At 36.7% G+C, this 23,699-nt stretch overlaps 1 long non-coding RNA gene across 2 annotated transcripts in view; it reads right to left on the bottom strand.

Moving 5' to 3' along the window:
- Window positions 1-416: 416 nt before the first annotated feature.
- Window positions 417-23,699, bottom strand: part of LOC137479478 (uncharacterized) — a 73,934-nt gene continuing 50,651 nt past the window's right edge. For both annotated transcript variants that reach the window (XR_011002278.1, XR_011002277.1), the window contains exon 4: window positions 417-1,320. This is a non-coding gene — a long non-coding RNA (uncharacterized lncRNA). The remainder of the gene's footprint in view (window positions 1,321-23,699) is intronic.

Below are 23,699 nucleotides of genomic sequence, written 5' to 3'. Positions count from 1 at the left end.
CAATAAAAGGAAATACCACATGGTAAAAATGAAACATTATAATCTTAGCTGGGAAACATGGCACTAAAATGTTAGTTTGTGGATGGACCAATTCGTAAATGAAAAGTCAGAGGGAAAAAAATGAAGCTATATTAGGTGAAGAAAGAAGCTCAATACAATTTCTGTCATGCCAAGACAGAACAACTCTCACAGCACCTCAGACATCAGTCACCAGATAATGCATGCACTCTGCACCTACAGCCCACGATGCTCTCTGCAAACTCTGACTTGCCAGCATGGGACACCCAGGTGCAGTGCTGTCTGTGTTCAGAGCAGGTACAGACAACACTGCACAGCTGCTGGTAAGAATTCCAAAGGATCCAGTAAGTGTAGCTAAGGTAGTTCTTTTAGAAGGTGACTGGTGTTAGCCCTTTCTGCCCCACAAACTATTGTGAAGCTCAGAACTAGTGTCCAAGCAGAAACAGGACTCATGGGAAACTGGGGAGGGGGAAAAAAGGACAAAAGTCTGTAACAACATGCAAATGAGGGTACTCAGAGCAGAGCAGCCTTAATCTGGACTAATCTGTGGTAGAAACCAACAAGCAGTTTACCCCTGAAAGAGCCATGGCTTTTGAAACTTAACATGACCATAGTCTGAGGCTGAGATACAGCCATTAAATGCAAGTGAATACTAAAGTCCTGTATTCTGACTTTCTGCAATATTAATTTTGAAAGTATCTGTACAATTTAACCTTCCAGTGCCACAGCCAGCAGCAAGACTTCCTAAATTAGCAGAAGTAATAAACAGGAGCCTCATTAAACCTTCTTCTTCCCTGATTTTTTTATCCTTCTAATTAAGCTCTCTGTCCTGTAACTCCCCTCATTTCCCTAATTCTCTCTTCATCGCTGATTTCTTTATCCTTTGATATGACGGAGTGTCGTGTCATAAGGAAAGGTAGAGCTACATTTTCAAGAGGGCAGAGCATGAAAAGGACAGGAAGGCATGTTGTTCTCAAAACTGCGTCCCAGCAAGGCAGATGGCTCATTAATCTACCAGTCTTGCCCTCTCAGCAAGGAAAAAACACACACTCACTTACACAGAGGGGTCAGCCTGCAAGCCATGCTCCCTCTGGCAGCTCAGCTCTGTCTGCTTCTGTTCAAGCTGTCTTCTGTACTACTTAGGTTCACCTTTATGCAGCAATGAAGGGAAAGGCTCTATAAAAGATGTTGGGACAGCTCCTTATAGCTTTGAGTCTCTGGTTTGAAACTCTTCAGAGCCCCTTGAGAGTAGGAAAAAAACCCCAACCCCGTAGTATCATGTTCCTCTGCAGACATCATTACCTCAATTAAACAAAACAGAAATAAAGTGATTTACTGAGTGCTAATTACACCAAAAAAAAAAAAAAGTTTAACACAAACAGGCAACAACAAAAAGCTAATATAATTCACTCTGAAATTAAGATTTTTACAAACACCCCAGGCTTCTATCAAAACAAGTAATAAAATAAGCGTATTGTTACTAATTATAGCAGTTCATCTCCTAAAGTGAAATACATACAACTGTGATGACCTTATATATTTTGACAAATGAAACTTGAAAGAACAAACACAGCTTATCAGTTCAGTTTCCCCTACAAGGAAACAGTGTCAACAAGGCTACATGCATTTAGCTTTCCCTGCTTTTCTAACTTTAAAGTGTCAAAAGCACATTGACAAAGTCTGACAACCACAGATGATTCCAGGAAAGACTTTGGCAGGTTTTCTTCCTTCTTATTGTCATTTGAAGAATTGAAATAAAATTCTGTTGTGCCATGGATTGCCTCGTCAGGACTCCATTGACTATTTGCTAATGGAAAGTGCATTGCTCCCTGCACAACTGCCCCTGAGCTCTCTATCTGCAGTGTCTTGGAAACAGGCGAAATACTTCCATACTCTAATACCACCATCTTTTTACACTGGATTTTTTCCTTAAATAATGAGCCTTATTTGAGGTCAGCTCCTACTGCTGTCATTCTCCTACCTGTGGACACAGAAGGTACTTCAAACCTATCTCAGTAGTGATGAGGACATAATGGCAAACTGATCTATCCCTGCAAAGCTAAGGAGCACATTATGAGGGAAAGCACAGGAAATGTGGGCAGGAGAAAATCTCAAAGACTTCTTCCATTTGAAGTAAACTCTTCGATCCCAAAATTGCTAGCAGGCACCCCAGCACAACCAGACCCTGACAATTGTGATACATTAGCACTCTGTTTACTACTCCAGACACTGTTAATTACTATCTTGCATCCTGGTTCACAATATAATTTAATACCAATGTTTTTCTAGATTTTGTGTATCTTTGAAATATTCTACTTTTCACAAATTCAACTGTTATTTCATTTCAACTGAAGACAAATTCCTAGGCTTCAGCAGTCATGGCAGTTCAATAAATGAAGCTTTTGCAAATGTCTCAAAAATTAAGAGATCTTGCTGAGCCTTCTCTGTGATTCTGGGTCCTTTAAAAGTAGTAAGAATCATTCTAGTTTCTAAAGAGAAATTCTTCTGAAGCCCTAATGAGAAAAGAAAAGAAGGTATCAAGGTCTATGATCTGTGTTTCTTACATGTGTTTCTACAGATGCATTATCTTTGGGCTTGATCTCAAAGGGAAATGCTCAGGATCACCTGAGTGTCACAGAAACTGTGAAGTTTTACAGTATTTTGCAGAAAAAGGCTTCTTGTTTCTGTATTTATTTTTAAATCAGCTCAGATGACTAATAAAACCTACCCTGTCTACCACAGATCAGAACACAGACATGTTGATAGGGCTCTGGGGGGCAAAAAAGACAAATTGGAAGTGAGCCTTCCCTCTAGGGTCACACAGATCCTGAGGTCAGCGGATCCCTGCTGAGACCCCCCTTCCTAATTGATTGTCTTGCCCAGGAGGAAGCTAAAGACTCTCCAGGAGCTAAAGAAATGGGAACTGCACTTTCCAGCAGTACTAAGTGCCATTAACAAGGCAAATTCTGCCAAGAGGGTTGAAGGCATCTGTTATTTTGTAAAACACTTCGATGGATGATATATGCACTGTACCTGTTTAAGTATGTGCACTGGCTATTATGGATGCAAAGTATCAAAGAAGCAAAATTTCTTGGCAGAATTCTTGAGCAGCAAGAAAACTGATCTTATTTAACTCTGAGTTAAGCATAGTTGACTCTTTGTCCATTAGTGTGGCTTTTTGATGTTGTAGTGTAATTAAATTTGAACCCAATACACTCAACTTCTGCAACAAATGATACATATTTCTCTTTCTTCTTTTTGTGTTGAAAATATATCATGGCTAACTGGAATCACTGTGGCAAGCTGTAAACGATGTGTGAAATGAAAAGTCCCTGCTCACTGCAAGGAGAGGATATAGTCAGGGCTCAGCTATTGCTGCTGGGCTATGGTATGTGCTGAAATATTCAGCTCCAATGCAGTCACATAAGCTTGTCAGTACTGACACTGGGCAGCAAGCTGCATATATCATTTTTCAATCTTATTCAGGACCAAATGACTAAGTGATAGATGGTATGAAAAATTTAGAAAAAAAATTTACGAAGATCCTAAACCAACTTCAGTTGTTGGGCTATTTTTTTTTTACTTAAATGACTGATGTTCAACTGCCTTTCTCTCACCAATGCTCTGAACTTCAGAAATTCATAAAGTGACACAAAGAGCAGCTAGACTGAAAAATTACTAAACAACAAAGGGTTTCACCACTCCAGAAATATTTATAGACACTATTTAAAATATACTGGATGACTGCCATGAATATTATGGGTTGCACCTTAATCAGGAGGGTCAACTGAGCACCTTTGACCAAAGTCTAAGGCAAAGACTCTCTCTGTACTTTGGCATAGAAATACAGAAATACGTCTGCATTTCAGTACAATAAACCTATTTGCATTCCTGCACAGGACTGCTGGTACATGAGAGATATTTCTATTAACTGTATGGACTGAGGCTATAATTTAACAATATACAGACTTCTTCAGATTGCGGAGCTCCTGCTAACCCCACAGCCCCCATTTGCTGTCATTCCACAGCTCACAGTTACCCCTATTTTACCCAGGCAACTAAAACATAGACATGTTATGAACTGAATCAGGAATCTGTCTTGACTTTAACAAACTATGTTTAAAAAAAGCAAAGGAAAGGAGTATTTTTGGTAAGCCAGACAAGTTCTCCCTAAACATAGGAAAGGACAAGATGAAATGCGAGACCCTACACAAGATTAACTTGAGGCAAGGCTGGGGCTCATTTTGTCATTAGAAAAATCCAGGGTGGATACCCTAAAAATACCACAAACTGTTTGGAAGAGCTGTCAATTACAAACCTAAGAGTTGGGAAGGGGAAGAGAAAGATAAGGCAGCTGAGAAGAGGGGTGACTGTGCTGGCAGTAAATATGTGTCTCCTGTGGCAACTGTATTTCTGACTGACAAAATGCAGATCATGTAACACCTATGGGGTTCTCTTTAAACATTTTTATTCTTGAAGCCTTCCAAAGATCACACAACAAGATGAATTTTGAGGTTTTTTTCTGCCATTGAGATGGTTGCAAAGGTTAGAAACTTGTCTCACCTCCCCTGAAGGCAACCAGCAAAATGGAACCTCAAAAAAGGCTTTAAAATTCTCTTACTTTAAAATGTATCAACTGTTGAACTTTGGGTTTGTTCAGACAATTTTTACATACACATTTTCATGCATTAAGGAAGTTTGGAAGTCTAGCTTTACATACTTAATTTTTAACCTTCCAGGCACATTTTTGACTTCTTACCCCTTCTAAGTGGGTGTTAATTCAAACTAGTCAAGAGGGCACAAGCTTGAACAGAAGATCTCCTTTCCAATGTTATTTTCTCCAGACCTTTCAAAGATAAGGTTAGATAGATGTGTCTGATCCAAATGTGGTGCAAACAGTTAATGGCCCTCAGAGCACTGGTACAGCACCTTGAGGCCAAAGTTGACGAACTGAAGGAGCAGGGAAATACAGATGTCTCTACAGAAACAGCAAAGCAGCCCCACATCACAGCTGCCTGCCTTTACCATGCAGCAAGGAACACATCACATATAAGGGGAGCTGGGGAGAGGTCATTATTTTAAGCATACAGAATATAACACAGAGAGAAGACTACACTATAAAATATATTTAAATCAATTACACCTGTACAGATATAAGCTCAAATAACAGAAAACAAAAATGTTAGAAGCATCATCATGTTAATTGTCTCTTGATCAGGGAATGTGTATTTAAACAGTGACTAGCACAATGACAGCATGGTCTGCAAATAAGGCTGCTGTGCATTACTAGTCTGAATATTTTCCCTACACATTATTTACTCAGAGCAGTGTTCTAACATTCACAATTCCCAGCCATGGGGCAGGACCCCACTGAGAAAACAAAGTCTAATAAAACAGCAGTAACAGGCAACTTCAGCCCTCTTTATATAAATTAGATTTCTTAATATTGTTACAGCCTGAAGAGGAGCTGAGCTCCATCTGTGCATGGCTTTCTGAGTGTGTGTGACCAGGTGTTAATGCCTGAGCCATCCCTTGCTGCCTTCCTGCAGCAGCGAGGGCCAGCTGGGAGCTCCCACTGCGACTTCAGCGCAGCTTAATGGGGAGATCTAAAAACAGAGATGGAGCCTCTGTGGTTAGCAGTTTTGGATAAATCCAACTGAATATTCTGACAGCCTAGGAAAGTTTAGAAGAGGCATTTTTGAGTTGACTGCCTTTATTCAGGATCAGCAAAAAGAGCAAAAAAGAAAATAGTTCATACAGAAAGATGAACCCAAGGAAATTAAGATCATATTTCAATATTGAAAGTAAAAGATGCAAAATAAAACAAATTCAAATTAAAATATTTAGTTCTAAGACTCAGCAAGAGAAGGAGACTGATACATTAGAATACTAAAAAATAAAATGCATCAGAAATGGACAGAAGGTAAGTCCTAAACAACTGAATTACTTTTGGCAGGAGTACTGCACTGAGGCAGTAGCTGGCCCAAGTACTTCTCCATAGAGTACCTGAAGCAGGGTGCACCCAATGAGGGAACATAAGAGGTGTGGCTGTGGCTCTGAAATGTCTCTCTCCATTTCTTCTCCTGCAAGAGCAGGCATTTGGCTATACAATCCTTCCTTGACAGAAAAGATTCCCAGTGGTTCCATGTACCATTTTAGATTTTCTTCCTCCCTGGAGATAATAGCACTGTAACCTCCCTGTTAGCTATTGCACTGGATACGAAAAGGTCACAAATAAAAGCTAATTTTAGACTAATTTGCTTCAACCAAAGTTTAATATTTACTGATGGAATATTTCTTTAATGGCTTACTCTCAATACATGGGATCTCAAGATGTATTTGACACACTGGAGGCAAAGGTTAAGGTTAACAAACATAACCTCTCTCCTGAATGTCACTGCTACTGATCAGCAATTTTACCCTGACCCAAGAGTATGATCACTTTGAATTTATGTCTGAGATTCAAATGTAAAAGTTCTTGCAGGCTCCGCTGACTGATAGCCTTGAGTATCACCTCCATTCTGTCACACCTATCAGTCAGAAGATTTATGGACTCTCAGAAACTGGTGAGTGGCTTCTTCCTGACCATTTTGAGTGTAAAGGAGTTATTTTCTCCACACACCTGTCAACTATTTATCCTCAGTCTGATCTATTCATTAAGTACAGGTTATTGATTCATTCCTGTTACGTATCATGAGATTTATGATACATTCTCTTTGTTCCATGACTTATTCCACTAACTTATTCTACTAAAAGATAAAAAAGTATAAAAGTGCAGAACAAATGCATTCTGTACTGAGTCCCACAGTTCTGGTCCTCATGTTCCTCAGAGATTCCTCACCTACAGAATGGTGCATGTCTACTCTCATTATGCATCAAGGACTTAGTCAGCAAACGTTCTGCATCCTCTCAGTAGTAGCCATATCCCCAGATTTGGTCTGGTTACAAAAGAAAATACATATTAACTGCTCTAACACATGGAGACAAACTAATCTTCATGCAGATATCCTAAGGGAATTGCAGAATGAAATGGCTGAGTAGCATGCAAAAAAGGTTATCTGCCTAAAATTATCTACTACTGCAGGGGACTTGGGGGCATTTTAATTTGTGCCTATCCTTCAGAAAGGTACTGGGGTGATTATGGAAGCCAGGCTCTAGTAAGGTTTAAAAAAATAGTGCTGAAACAACTGTAACAAGAATAAATTACACATGTAGGGACAGGCAAGCGCAGCTTCTACAATAGAAGATGTGTCACTGTCATCTATTTAGCACTTTGGGGATTGTAAACAAAAGTGAATGAGGGAGAAACAGCAAATATTTATATGGACTTCTAAAGCTTTTGACAAAATAAACAAGATCTTGAAATCAAACAATGTCATAGTTTAGATACTGACTTGAAGACAAGAAACTATAAACAAAGGAACAGTTTTTAGTATGACAACTAGATTAAATTGAAACCTACTAGTTATTGTGTTAGTGGTTTTCTTAATTATCTTGTAAAGTCTTCTAATTAGGAATACTATTCGAAAGCACCTGACTAAAAAGATCGCCTTCTTGATATGCTCACATGAGTGAAATTTAAATAACTACCTTCAACCTAAGATTCTACAGATCATGAATTTTTGTGCTGACAAGGAGAGATCTCCTCTAACTATGAAAGTCAGCTTCCTCCTTTTGGAAGTACAGAGATGATACCTCTTACAAGTAAGGGGTTAGGGAAAACAGAAAGGAAGAAGTACTGTCAGTTAAAAACCCAATGAACACTGAAAAACAAATTTCCAGGTTTATTCTAAGCCCTGAATATTAGTGGGGAGATAAACACCTAGGTAAAAGCAATCTAGAGACATCACAGTTTGACTGAATTGTTTTAGACTATTTTGCTAATCTGATGGTTTTTAGTTTTTAAGGTTGCCTTAGGTGTCTGTTTAAACATATATTGGAAAATGGACTTTGTGAGGAAGAAAGTTATGGATGCTTTTTTGAGGAAAGAGCAGACTTTCCCCCTGCTGCTCTAATCATGCCCACTTTTAAACATAAACCATGAGAATGCAGTGACAAAAAGCCGTGTGCCAGTAGTATAGTCTCTGATTATGTACTAGGCCTTTTATGATAATTGATCATTTTGGTCCCTTGAGGTTTACCATTTATTAATTCATTTGCATAAAAAATAACTTAAAAGTCTTTAGAGAGTTTTTAAAAATTCAAGAAACTTTTGCCAAAACATAATAAATCCTAAGCAATGGAGCCTTCTTTATCTCAAGCAGAGCACACAGAAAAGATATTCACTGGACAAAAAGAGCAGAGGAATCCAAGAACTGCACAGAAACTGCAAAGGTAAATGAAGAGTAAACAAGATCAAGCAGCAGAAGTGGCATCTGAAGGAAGGAGATAAACAATAGGGGTGCTCCAGTGCTGTTACTATTAATGCAGCAAAAGAAGATCTATGTTGTATCTTTTACTACAAGAACTATTTAATCAGCATGCCTGAAACTTTCATACCAGCCATGTGACCATGCTGCAATTACCCAGAATGTGCACTTCTTTATAAGAGAAGTTTTAAACAGTCAAGAGTATATTTTTCTTCTTTATTTATGCAACATCAAACTTTTCTTTAGAGCACTGTCTCTTACTCAGTAAGACAACCCTCAAGACACACTACAACCATACTCCCAAAATGGGCAAAATGTGGAAAAACTGGCAAACTCTTTTCTGCATCAGTATTTTGGCATGTCAGGTCTGTCAGCAGTTGATACTGACTTTTGAGAAGAAGCTAACTGTTCATTACACCTCTGGGCTTTACAAAGATCATATATCAGAGCTTCATGACCAAATTAACGTACGGTCTATCCCCTTCCCTAAGGCCCCTTCCCTGGTATTATTATTGCTGGTAATATTGTAAGTGTAGTGTGAAATGGCCAATTCACACATACCATGTTTTACACATTGCCTGAATCTGCTGGAACATGATTTTCATAAGAATGATGAGAGTAATAAACATCTTCTGGCAGAGACTTGCAAAATCTGCACACAGTTTACTCACGCAGTAATGGGCCATAGAGCTGCAGGAGAAAAGCAATGTACATACACATGAATAAATTAAAAGAAGAAATGTGAACCCAATGGAATGCTTCTCTTTTAGATATTTACAAAAAGCACGTATAGTGTGAAAAATCTGCATACATTCTCAGCTGCACTCACAATAGTCAGAGAAATTAGAACATATTAGTTTCTAAAATGAGACTTTATGGGCGAGCTGTCAGTGATCCAGTCTCAGCAGTTGCCTCAGCTGATCCTAGGTTTGAGCTCTCCACATGGGCTTTAGGCAAAAAAGGCCTTAAAAAGTACTCTCTCCTACTAACCTATTACATGGATTACTTCTAATCACAAGAAGAATAAAAATATCTGTGGATTTTCTGAAGCTGAGAGAAAAAATTAAGCTTTTATCCTTGAAGAATTTCACCAGCTGACCAGGAAGGTAACTTTTGTGTAGAACACAAACAAGAGTGGGGAAAAGACTTTAGGTTTTTTTAAAGTGAAAACTCCGATCACCTCTCTCAGTTACTCAGATTACTTATTTGCATTGTCAGTGCAGCAGGGCAAGTTTTTCCTTACAAAGGAACCATTTTGAAGCCTGACACTGTAAATTGAATTTCTGCATACTGCTGCTGTTTCAAAGAGATTGGGGAACTTCAGCTCCTGGTGTTGCCAGCAGCATGTAGCAAGTATTTCCTGCATCTGCTCAGATACTGAACATGCAGAGAAACATGACTGGATGATGGCTTAGATAACTGGTGTAAAAAACAGTTTTGTCATGAAGGTAATGATAGCAGTCTTAAGTGCACAGTCTTAAGAAATTTATTCAGATTATGAAAGTAACACTTAAACAAGTTGAGCTGTGAGTCAAAAACAATAAATTCATGGGAGGAAAAAAAGAGAGATAAAACCACATTTTTGGCATTGGCAATCAACAAGACTTAACAAAACAATAGGATACGACCTGTTGTTCCATTCTCCTGTTCTGCGTTAGAAATGTGGTACAGCCACAGCTTTCCTTCATTGCTTTTAAATAGCTTCTAGCTTTTGCTGTGTCTGTAGAATTTTGCTTTGAGAGTTTTTATCTACTAGTGACTTGCATCAGATCAACTAAATTACTAATTCCTGGTGTAAAAACAAATTGAATGTGCCTACTTCAATGAAAGGTCAGGTAGGATATAAAAAGGGCTTGACATGTTTTTTATCTTGTCCCTCCTCAAATGTCAACTACATTAAAGTCCCATACTAAGTTTCACACTAGGAACTTCTAGATGAAGGAACTCCTCTACCCACCCATTTTCCAAAGTTCCTGCAGCTGCCCAGTGGCATGTGTGCCATGGACTCTCACAACTGCCAGCTACTGAGAATTAGATATTTCATTGTACTTTTGCTGAGATTTTTCTGTGCCTGGTTTCCATTTATTTATTTGCACTTTCTCTTGTATTAAATAGAGGGCCATGCCATACAGCAGGAGTGACACAATGCATTCCTGATTGACACTAGCATGACCCTGCAACGTGGGTTCCTTCATGTCCATATGAACTGATCATTTTATTTCTCTATTACATAACAACATTTTAAAAGTTCAGTTATGGCAACTGTGAAATATTTTCTTTAGATCTATGAAATGTAGGGATAAATTTTGTCGTTCAGAGGTCTTTTCAATATTATTCTTAGAGTAAAATTGAATTAACATATGCTTTCTTGAAGTCCAATATATCCTCTTTTAGCTTCTCCTTAAGGATTTGTCTTAGTTCAAGATGATATTACAAATAAATTTCAGTTAAAAGAACTGCAACATTTCTGCAATCATTCCAACAACTTGGATCAACTTATATTCAGTACTTTGACTAAAAGGTCGTTATTTCATTCTTCAAATAACTATTTCCAGCCCCTTTCTTTATTGACATGTTTTGGAACTTAGCAATGGTAAAATAATCTCAGAAAGTAAAAATTTCCCCAGTGAAATGTCTTTACCTGCACTTTTCCACAGTTTATCTTTTTATTGCATCTTACAAAACCAAGCAAACAAACAAAACCCTGTTGGAAACCAACAAGAGTTGAAAAGTAAAAAGGTTGGCAACAGTCCTCCAGAGAACACAGTTTATCTTCTACGGGACAGAACTGCTCCGTAATTTATGAGTTTTGCATCTTCAGAAATCATTTCCTCACCAGCTTCAGTATCCTTCCCTACAAGAATAGAATACTTTTGGGGGAGCTGAGGTAGGCAGTGCCACACACAGGAGTTTCCCAACAATTCAATTACGATCAAAAGTTATCTAAAGGTAAAAAATAACAAAAAACAACCAGGAGAGAATTACTTGGTTATGATTAAAAATCTACCTGATCATTACCTATAATATCAGCATAAGGAAGAAACAGACTGACAAATAAAAGAAGAAGGAAAAAAAAAAAAGTCACTTTTTCCAGCATACTTTTTCCTACATTTTCTTGCTACTCTATTGATATTTAATAATAATAATTACAATGTTAATCATACACAGAGACGCTATTCTGAACTTTAGGAAAAGCAGGGGGGTTTGGTTCTCATGCTCTGACCTTCTCAGTTTCTTGGTCTTTATACTCCAAAGTACTCTGCCTCTGAGTCTCACATTCCATATTGTAACATAAGAAAGTTCTGTCTAATGGAATTTCCAAAAGAAAGGCATATATCATTTACATCTGTAGCTACCATTTAAAAAATGGTGCGCTTTTTTTTTTCCTGGTATCTTTTTCTTCAGTATTTTTGGTGCAAAGTTTCATGAACAAGTATACACTATGAAAAAGACCCCTACCAGGAAATACCACAAGAAAGCAAGAAGGTCTTTTCATGTTAACTAACTGTTAAGCATGTTCAGTCAAAAAAAAAAAAAAAAAGAAAAAAAGAAAAAGCCCACAGGAATGCTTTTTGTTGTGGCATTCATTAAGAACAAAGGCAAGAGCCAGTCTCTCATGCAGCCTGTTTTGACAGATTTGAAACCCATGCAGTTTCATTAACCCTGGCTCTTGTGAATTTCCCGGTGCAGTAATACAGACTGCAGTTAGAGACTATCCATCAAAATGATGATATGTTGAATACTGGATCATAATTTCTTTAGATTAAGAGGTTCCTTTATATTGCAAAGTGTTCCAAAATCCAAAATGAGAAGTACCTCTGCAAGTGGATTTGTTCTCAAGTGCTTTTAATGACTATTCCTGCTTTATCTTATCTTCACCAGAATTACTGAATCTCAACACATTTGATAAAACGAAGCCTTGTGGTAATGAACCGGGGTAATGTTTCATCTAAGTAAGAAATCTTGCCAAAGGGCAGTATATTTGACCATTAATTTAACTATAGGGAAGTTAAAATATTTTCCCAATTTGCATGTACAAAAATAAACAGAGAGAACCCTCAGATATGCAGGGTGAACAACTCAGTAAAAGAATCTGTTATAGATTTCTACAGAGGTACTGAAACAAAAAAACTTTGAATCCATACCCATAAGTGTGAAAATACAATTGTCTAGCTACTGATTGAACACTAAAATTGAGCCAGCTGCAAATTTTGTGCACAGGTGTCAAAAGTCCAAGAATTGGCCTTGACTAACCCAACATACTATTGCTCTGTTCAACAACAGCCAAGCTGAACTGAAAACCTTAGAGTGGCCTAAACTGTGTGGCATCACTGGAGTTATACCAGTAGTTATGTAGGATCAAGCCCTTAATGCTGTAAAATGGTAATTCCTTCTCACAAAGAAATACTGCCTCCTTATAATTGCTGGAAAGGAGAATATTGGGTCTACAGTACATATGTAATATAGAAAGGCCTGTAGTCACATGGCCTAAATTTCTTTTAAGTCATTGTATCGAGCGTTTCCCATGGGCTCAGCACCTTTTGTGGTCTAGATAAGAGCCAATAGGTAATGTAAGGCACAGGGACAAAGTGAAATTTAAACTGTGTGAATGTAGGCACTATTGAAAACAGGTGATATTATTATCTTCTTTTCACCTATGTAATAGAAACATTTTCTATAGCTTGTTGTTTGACATTAATGGATAGCATGTATGAGAAAGCCCACTCCATCTGTTCAGGAGTTTTCTTATTATTTGTCCCAGAGGTAAGAACTGAAAGCTGCAGCATTTACTCATTACAGCTGCAGTGACTGGAGCACAGCAAAGCGTAAAATAGAGATTTAAGAACAGACTCCTAAAAAAGAGATGTACTGGATCTAAAATACAATATGGCCTAATTCTAACACTGTTGAGTAAAAGATTTTTCTTGCCACGAGACAAATAAACAGAATTATATACAGGCACAAAACCAGCCCATTTTGAAATATATGTCAACTATTTTCTTAAGCTTCCAAACTATGAAAATTTCTAAATATGTCCGAGGAAAAATAAAATTCAGTACATATAATTTTTTGCATAGTAAATTTGCAAGCTGCTACTTTTTATAAATTTAGATGCCTTTCTCCAAACACAATTGTTTAAGTTTTTTGCCTGTATACCAGTTCCTGAGAGATGTAGGGAATACTTGAACTTACTTCTGGAAAGGGCCACCCTAGGTTTTTATAAGTACTATTTACTGTAAACACATAGCATGGTTTTATTTTGTGGTTTATTTTGCAAAACATGAAAAAGTAGATTCTTGTTTCAAAGAAAATATGAATTACTTACAAACTTTTTCTGAATATAAACACAGATCCCAGATTATAACCATGAACATTTGCTTTATGACATTGCTGTTTGTATGAGCGAGCATTTTGGATGAGACTAAAGATACAATTAAAACATAATCACAAAAAAAAAAATTAATGAATGTATGAATATCTGATCAAATCCGTAAAAGCGAATCAATATCAGCTGCCAGGTTCTCTCTGGCAAATCATTGACATGAAGACAACAGCCTGAAGTAGCTTTATGAACCTTAGCTGTCATACTGGCAAATCACAACAATACTACACTAACTTGCTGTGAATAATGCCTTCCAATTCACAAGGGAAAATACATAGTCCCTAAAAAAAGGATATTGTCTCACTTTTTAAATCCTTTGATTATTTAAAAAGAAAAAAAAGCCTACACCTTACTCAGTAACTACTAAAATCTTTCAGTATTAGTTTGCATTGCCTCCCATAGCTATGCAATGTTTCCTTAATGTGTCATTTTCATTTAATTTTAAACATTCTTTTTCTTTTAAGCACTATTTCTATGGCTGTACATTTTTCTATATGCTTAAAACATTAGCAGGTGATTGATTGCCATCATCATGGGACTCTCTCTAAATATATTCGATATTTAAATAGGAACTAGCCATTGACTCCGTAATCCTTTGTGCCACACTTGTCCTGTGAAAGCATAATGACAAAAGGCAAGTACAGTATTTGTCAGGATAGCCTCGCTGTCTCTTCTATCCCCACAGGCAGTGACTGCAAATGTCTGTGACTTCAGGTTGGTGTTGTGATATTACTGTGCACATTCCCAGAGGGAGCTCTGCAAAAGGACATTTGCATTCATGTTAAGACAGAGAACTCAGCTGCCTTCCACAGGCACTGGCTGCCCACGACAAAATGCCTGACTGCTACACGGAGAGAATGCTGAAGGATATAAACATAGTGCAGTCTGTTTTGTCAAAGATTAAGGCTCTTTTTTCACAGGGGATTCAACAAAATAAATAAGTTAAATATGGGATGCACGTGCTGAGGCTTCATTGCTCAGGTAAATGCAGATTCAGTGTTTCAAAACTTGCCAAATTGACCTTCATTTTCTTTTTTTTTTTTTTTTAATCATAGACTCTCATGAAGAGTTTAAATGTGAATTGGCAGACTACTGATCTTGATACTGATGAAATTCTGGGTTACTGTGGTCACAGGCATAGGCACTGTTCTCTTTGCCTCCAGAGAGCAGTTTTCTAGCTGAGCTGCCAAATATGAGGATATATTTGAGTTTGCAAGGGTCTCTGGACTGCCCTCTTCAGGGTCACAGGTGGATGAGGGCTCAGCATAGCAGGATACAGGGAACTAGGCTGTTTTAGCAGGACAATTTCTGCATGCAGTCAAGACCTAAATATCTTAATTTTGAGTATCTATGAAATCTCAATAAAAAAACACTTTATTGACATTTTTTAAAATATCACAAACAAAAAAAAACCCAAAGAAACCACCACCTAGCTGATGAGTGACAGAAGAAACCAACACATACACTCATCTAAAATCAGGCACCCAAACACCCTCTGGTATCCCATAGTGTGGAAATAGCCAATATGCTAAAATAGCGCAACCATATACAGTTTTGATCCTGTAAAGGCTTACAGATCTATTTATATTTTACATATAAAATTTTGAAGGTAGAAAATCCTTCATACTAAATTTGCAAGCACATAGAGCCAGTAATAATTTCCATTATCATTTGATATTTGTTTGTTATTAAGAATCATATAAATATCTGCCTTGAATTCTGACTTACTATTTAGCAAGATTCCATTTTATTTCCCTATAGAACATAAAGACTGATGAGAAATTGCTTGAAAGACCATGTCCCTCAGTAACCAATTCCAGACAGCTTGTATGACATTTCCCTGGGAATGTAAAGAAAAAACTGAGAAAGGAAATAAATTCACTTGGGGCCTCTCCTTCAAGCTATGAGCAAATGAATCCCTGTTTGTGGTTCTGCTGCAGGCTTGGAATATGGTAAAGTTGTGGGATTAGCTGAAATCAGACATTCCTGTCTCTGAAATAAAAAACTTTACTTACTATATTCAGAAGGAGACACAAGTAGAAAAAGTTATGAAAAATACCATTTTGTAATTTAAATCTGTCTGGTGTGTGTCTAAATATACAGTTCTGGCCATTTTCAAATAATGTCAGAATGGGTATTTACCATGGGCACATCTGCGTAAGATTACACATAGACAGAACATCTTTCTTAACTAAAAAATAAAAAGTGTTATTATTTTCCTGTAGATGTATTTTTTTCCTCTTTATTAAATATATGTAACAAAATATTTATGCAAGCTTAGTAAACATCCATATTTTTGATATAGACAAAAAATATTGTACTAATTATAGCAACATAAGCCTGTGGAAGAAAAAATACTGCTTTGGAAATTGTTTTCTGAAGGACAATCAGCAAGTCATTACTTTTAAATCCCAAAAAGTACCGTTAATACCGAATACAACTGAATACTGAACGGCACAAATGACACTACAGAGAACAAACAGGAGCATAAAACGCAGCTTTTACCAATTAGTCAGTCTACATAAAAGCGTACACTGTGATATGGCAATTACAGAAGTACTTCTGGTGTGCAAGGCATGCAATAGGGAAAAAACTAACTGAAAATGCAGCACTAGAAAGTATGAAAAAAACATCTTAATGTGTACACCTACAGAGAGTAAAATATAAACCAGAAGTATGTAATCAAGCACTGTTTCCTTGAGACAATGTGCTGAACACACCAAGAAAGAAAAAAACCAGGAACTAGTATGTGTAATCTGACTATACAATAAACATAATGACTAGTGTATTCAAGATTTGCTGTTATTATCTCTAATTTGCTAGCCACACTGTCTTTTCTCTAACACATTCAGTATGTGACACTACACTGGAAGTATGCAATATTGAAAATCCTTTCAATGGACTTCTTGAAAGATTCTTATAAAATCAAAAACAGGGAACTTGGGCTTTAATTAATATAGCATAGGTGTCATATCTTTCCTACAGATTCAAGCATTGATAGGAAATTTAAGATGACATCTGGCTGAGTTGGACTTTTTTCAGTACAATCTCTATATCACTGACAATATTTGCGTCACAGAAGCCTCTTTTTTCTGGACCGCAGAGAATTTCCTTTAAAAAATTAGTTTTAAACTCTTCCAAATAGTTAGAGCTAAGAGAAAACATGCTTTGGTCATAGCTTTCAGCAAGCTAAGCCATTTTGAATTCTGTAGGCTTGGTATGTCATTGCAAAGACACATGCGATTTGATTATGTTGTCGTGTTGCATCCTTCAGCAGTTCATTGACACACTGCAGGCTCTTGATCCACTTCTTGTGCTTGTTTCTAAGTTTCTCTTTGAAAACTCCTGGGGCCAAAGAACTGTGGATCCTGACATCATTTATTTTCCTGTGACCACCCTTCGCTTTACTTGATTCTTACCCTGTTTTGTGGAAGACACAGGACAGGACGAGCCAGCCCAACAGCACCACACAATAGTTACATTTTTCAGTTCTGTCGGTATTTGTTTCTTTTGTTTAAATCAATACTCAATATAAAAAAGTCAGACATTAAATGTTGAGGGTGAACCCCCACATCTCAGTTAAACCAGTAGTATAAGAAGCCACTTTAGCTAAGGATTTTCATTGTGACTTTAATTGCTGTCTACAGAAATCAACCCTCCAATATGCCTGTGCAGGCTATTCTAAATACTTTTGAAGTTGCAGTCAGTTTATGGGCAATTAAGTTTCCAATGCCTGCATATGAAGCCAGTGGGGATCATCTAAACATCCACACTGATCTCTGTCTAAGAGAGATCACTCGAATTGTGATCTCACACAGTCTCTTACCTTGTCCCATTTGAGTTATAGGATATAAAAGCAACATACCTAGATTTTAAAATTATTTTTAGCACAGTCACAGCATAGAGTCAAAATGTTGCATGGTCCTGGCATGGGTGAGACCATTTTACCCATGTCCCAATCACAAACTAAAATTTTAAGACACAATTTACTTCAAGGTAATGTCTCAGAGGCTATTCAATAGAAATTAGGGACTGATACCTTCCCTATGTTTATGTTTTACTGGGGAATACAGCTGATGGTACTACATCAAAGTTATTTTTAAGACCATTCCATAGGAAAAGATGTTGTATATCTCCCAAAGATTTTTCTATTATAATATGCAGGAACAAAGAAATCAAACATCTCTAGTCTCCCCTTAGATTTTAAGGTCATTAAATGAGTGTGGGATCCTCATACAACTTCCTCTATTGATTAATAATAGGTCCTAGGGATATTTTCTTGAAAGGCACTTTCAGGTTTCCTCCCATGTTCAAGATTTACTCAGAATCTAAAGACATAAAAGCATAAATACCACAGTTGAGTCCCTGCTATATGGCCTTAATATGTGTCACTTTAGCTAAGCAATGTTATCACACTTATGTTAGCATTTACACTTAGACAATATGATGTTTTTTTCTGTCAGCTATGGCTTGGATATTGTTTGTGCCTGTTAAAAATAATTTTGCCAAAATTGATGTTGAATCTCAAAAAATTTTAGTTTTCCTCTTCTTCTAGATGACAATTTCAGTTCTTAAGACATAATGTTTAAGAGAGACATAGACCATAATATTCTGCCAGAGTACATTTTTACTGCAGGAATCCCTTTTTCTTTTTTTTTTTTTTTTTTTTTTAATTTTAATTTTAAGGGCAGGTCAGCATATCACAACTGATTCCCAATGCTGTGCCTTGGACTACTCTGTACTCAACCAAAGTTAAAGTACTGAATGAGGCTGGAAGCGCAACTGTATGTTATCTCCAGAAATTATTTAGAAGTCTCTTTTGTTGTTAAGCAATTCTAAACTTCTTAATAGATATTAAATTAATAAACAGGGAGGGAAATTACAAGTAGAAAAAATTCTGAAAATATTGTCTTGACAAAACTCATTTTTTCTGCCAGAATTTTGGGGCTCAATATATCAATTTAACTAAGCAAACCATCCACTTCATTCCGCTGAGATACAACATCCAGTTTTCTTTATTTGGGAGTCTCCTATTTGGCTTCTCCACCTCTTTGCTATAGAGACTTTGACTACACTCTCAAGCAGGTTAGATCAGAACATGTGAATGCAGGGAGTCCAAATAAATTTGAATTCATCTCAGAGAAAATGGTTTAGAATTGTGAATTCATTTGGGTAAATCACTATTTTTTTGCTGACATACATCTCTATTTCCATTAATAATTATTTCACAGTAGCCTCTATAATCTGGTTTCTTATCCTTCTGCTCTCCATATATTCCAGCAATATAAATGAAAACAAACAAAGTTAAGGATTTTGAAGGTTAAAACATGTAGCATCCACTGAGGGGAATGAAATCTGCTTTAGAAATCACATATATACAAACACATATATATGTGTGTATGTATGTGTAAATGTGTGGAGAGAGAGATGTAGGTATACACGTATTGCCAAGTATAAATACTGAGCTGATGTGTCACATGTCTCAGATCCCCTCTACTTTATGCAATATAAAGAGAGCATTTGAAATACTTAGTGCTTTGCAAGTCCTGACAAATAACAAGAAAGCATGTTTTCTTCCTGCTTCATTAGAGACACTTGTAGTTAATGTTTGTAGAATATCAATAATGCAGTTTGCAGTTCTGCATAATTAAAGACACCCTATCTTAATAAAATAACTTGGGAAGAAAAGCAAAACACAAGACATAAATACTCTGATGCCTTTGGCCTAAACTTAGATAAGTTTAATTACAATTGTGTTGCTGTACTGTACACTACAAAAATATTTTTTTATCACTTAAAACCTATCAAAGTGTACACCCATTTATGACATTTGTGAAGAAGAGCAAACAATATAATGGCCCACAAGTGGATACTTAGAGTTTATGGATTACTAGAATACACATTTGCTGTAGAATCTCATGAAAAGGGAGAAAGCTTTCTGACAGAAAAAGCTACCATCCTTTACTTTAAGGATCTTCTGATAAATGAAAGAAGCCAGTGTGCTGCTACTATGGAGAATAATTTAATGTAGCTTTCTGGATCACAAATTTAATTGTAGTTGGGGAATCTCAGTGTTGGCTTGGGGTTCCTTTGAGGGAGGAGAAAAAAAGCAAGCGAACACAGGTTTCTGCTCTTACCCCTTCTCTGCTTATCTTAAAAGAAGTGAAAAAAATTCTACACAAATAGTGCACCTGAAAGCCAATACTTATAGGCTATACTTTGTTCATTTAGACCTCAGTGTACAGTCTCAATAAATGCAAATAATCAAACTTAACTAAGAAAGTGGAAGTCAATTCTAGTGGGAGGTGTCCTTGCCTACCCTGGGGGTTGGAAGTCAATTCTAGTGGGAGGTGTCCTTGCCTACCCTGGGGGTTGGAACTGGATCTTTAAGATCCCTTCCAACCCAAACTAGTCTATGATTCTATGAAGTGTTGCAGGTCCAAGTCATACAAAGCAATATGATGATAAAAAGGTAAAGCAAAGGTAAATACTGTAGCAATGTCATAATCTCTCACATGCATCACCATGAAGAAGTAAATAATGTATGAGGTCAAAGTAAAGTGAGACGAAGAAAGTTACTATGCAGATGGGGCAAGAAATGAGGGAAAAAAACATGAATTAAAAATGAGCTTTTTACTCATGAGTAGTAGAAAGAAATTTACTACGGAAGTAAAAAAAAAGCTGCCTTTTGGTACCTTGCTCTCATAACCCTCAAACTGTACAGTAAGTTGTCTGTACAGGCCCATAGCCTTATAAATTACATCCTCATTCTTACTTTCCTAATTTCCTGTTACTTTTTTGTTACCTTTATTTATTATATTTGTATTGAGTTAGCTTTGGCTCTACAACTGAGCTTAACTGTTCCTTCACTGCCAGTTGCAGGCTGTAAAGCCCAGGCTGTGAGACCTTGAGGTAAAAACTCAGGTCTCCAGGAAACTTGCACAGTCTCACAAGGACCTGTCTGCAGCTGGGACCTTTGGGCAGTGATGTAATGTGCACAAGGATAATGTTGATTAAGGCCCATGGGCTGGGAGGATGTGTTGAACCTGAGGTTCCCTTCCAATGTGATTCCACAGAAGACAGGGTTAAACTGTGGTTTGGGGGTTTTGTCATTAATCCACAAAATTAAAATCTTGTCATAATAAAAGGGCAGGTATAAAAAATTCACTCCAGAAATTCTGCACAAAATTTCACCCAGGCAAGCCTTAATGATTTAAAACAAGTTCTTCTTATCAAATCAAGACATGGACATGGGAAGAGGAAACAGACTAAAAAAAAAAAAAATACATGAGAGATATTTAGTAGATAAAAACCTATTTTGACACAAAAATTTCTACAAAAGTGGGGATCTTAGCTCTCTTTATTGGTATGAAAAATCTATGAGAGTAATATAATTTTTTGTATTTTGGATACTGTGCAAATAGAAGAGGTAGAGATTACAGAATCACTCATTCAGGTCAATGTCAAATTGTAACTTTTGCCAAACAAAAGGTTTAGAATCAGGCTGTCCATTTAAGTTGAAAAAACTGGAGACTAAATTGATGTTCCTTAGCAGATAGGTCAGATGTCAGGTACTTTTCCTCTTAAATGCATGTCAGTCTTGTAAAGGTGTTACTTTTGGAAAGAAAAATCTATAAATTTATTCAAAAAATATTAATACAAAGCTTTTATCATTTCCCCCCAAATGCAATTTCCTGAAACTATAGATGAATTTCAGTAATATTTAATATTAGGTTTATCTACCTGAAACTCCATTTTCATTTTACTTTTTACAATTTAATACCTGCTGAGGAAGAAAATTCTCTTAACTGTATTTATGAATGGGCAATGACGTTAAGTCTTTCACATTAATCCCCCTTCCTCATCTGCTTGCTATTCATAGATATCCTTGCTTTCCAAGAAGATACACAATTATGGTGGAACACCAAGTTCAGATTAATTAACCTTCTACACCACAGGTAGAACTACATAACTTTTCCTTGCGATTTCTCCACAGAACCAAGCTAAAGTGATTAGAGGTTTGACAGTGAGAAGAGCAGCCTCTAATTTGGACTGGCAGCCTTAGCCCAAATCTACCCATGGCTTCAAGAGCTATTTCTGAACCATCTCCAGCTCCATCCCATGGTTCTGCCTGTCTACAAGAATGAATCTTCTCTGCTTCACCTTCGTCTAAGAACTCTGGTGTACGAAGGCTGAATATAGAGTTTATAAAATACCCCAATCCAGGAAGGAAAAGGTTAAACATCAATTAGTGCTAAGCTTGTACTTTCACCTTCAGTGAAAATTTAGTATAATTTTTCTATCCACAGCATCGCTCAAACGCTACTGGGCTTTGTCTTAAGCTTCGAAAAGAAAATGCCCAAAACAGCATTAAACATTCTTAGTGTCTGATAAATACTGATAATATTTCTCAAATGTTTCCATATTCACAGAGTGCCTGTGGGAAACATAACTATTCCCCAACAAACACTGACGGAAAATTATTTGCTCACTTGAGGCTTCAATTGAGAATTGAAATTATATCATGTCATGGAAATGTAATATATTACAAGACATCCCTCCCCTTCATTAGATATCTATTTCTAAACCAATTTTGGCCAGCACTAGAATAAATTCCTGAAAATAATAATATAATTAATATAATATAATATAATATAATATAATATAATATAATATAATATGATATGATATGATATAATATAATATAATATAATATAATATAATATAATATAATATAATATAATATTATAATATAATATATTGTAATATGATATGATGATATTATATGATATGTTAGTGCTTCAGGATTTTTTCTCTATTAATCTCTAGGTATTTTCTTCCACAGTGAAGTTGATTTGCATAAAGCACAGTGTTAGGGAATGTATCTCTTCCTGACATTAGGAGTACCAGTAGCAGTGATGCTAAAACTGAAATTAAGGACAACTGTATTCCTGATAGGTGGGAAAAGTAAGCTTTTAAATGTTTGAGCAGCCCTATTTTCATTGAGAACATATATGTAAACAGAGGAAGGGATTAGGATGATATATTCCCTTAAGTTTAAATTATCCTAAAGCAGCCTATGTCAGTCTAATACTAAGCTATCTAATACTAGTTTTTCTATTGATTGAAGGAAAATTTCAAATTTAGCTCAACTGAACTGTGTACATTGCACTAAAATTATACGGTGCATAGATCAAAATGAATACAGTAGCATGCAAAAATCAGTGGAATCTTTGTTACTACAGTGGTCTTTGCATCGCTCCTACAATACATGAGACTTTTCTCATGCAGCTAAGCGTCTGTCGTGAACCAATCAGGATAAAAATGCAGACTTAGAATCCTGACCTGGGATTTTCTCAAGGGTGAATCCCCCTTGTCATTTAAGCACTGCATGAGATGAAAGCTTAGCCCTATGCTGATCTAAATAATCAATGTGGCATTATTCAGAGTTCTGTCACAAATCTGTATGATTCTTTGCCAAATCTTGTTCTTTTCCATGCATGGCATGTCAGGCTGACGAAGGAAGGCTTGTATACTGGGAAAAGATTTTAATTAATTGCAAGATTAAAGTGTTGTCATGAAACAGATGAATAGTTCTCATGAGTCCTCACTAGGCTTCCAAAGCAGCAGTGTCAAGCAGAAGCTTTCGTATCTTCAGTGCTTCTGCTCAATTTCCCAGAAAACAGGACCCAGCAGCACATCCTACTTGCACTGGTACCAGCCAGCATCCTGCAAAAACCACCAGGCAGGCTGCAAGCAGAATCATACCCTCGACCTTTTCTGGACTCTTTGTGACAAGAAACAGTACAGCATTTTTCATTTGAAGGTATAGTACACTTAAAAAATACAAATTTGGAACAGCCAGTACCCAGATGTCTTGTATTACAGTAAGCTTGCTCTAGCTACATTGATATAGTTCCCAGAAAAGC

Source organism: Anomalospiza imberbis, chromosome 9 (assembly GCF_031753505.1).
Source record: "Anomalospiza imberbis isolate Cuckoo-Finch-1a 21T00152 chromosome 9, ASM3175350v1, whole genome shotgun sequence".
NCBI classification, from domain to species: domain Eukaryota; kingdom Metazoa; phylum Chordata; class Aves; order Passeriformes; family Viduidae; genus Anomalospiza; species Anomalospiza imberbis.
The sequence above is the reverse complement of the archived record's forward strand: the minus strand, read 5'-3'. Positions and strand labels throughout refer to the sequence as shown.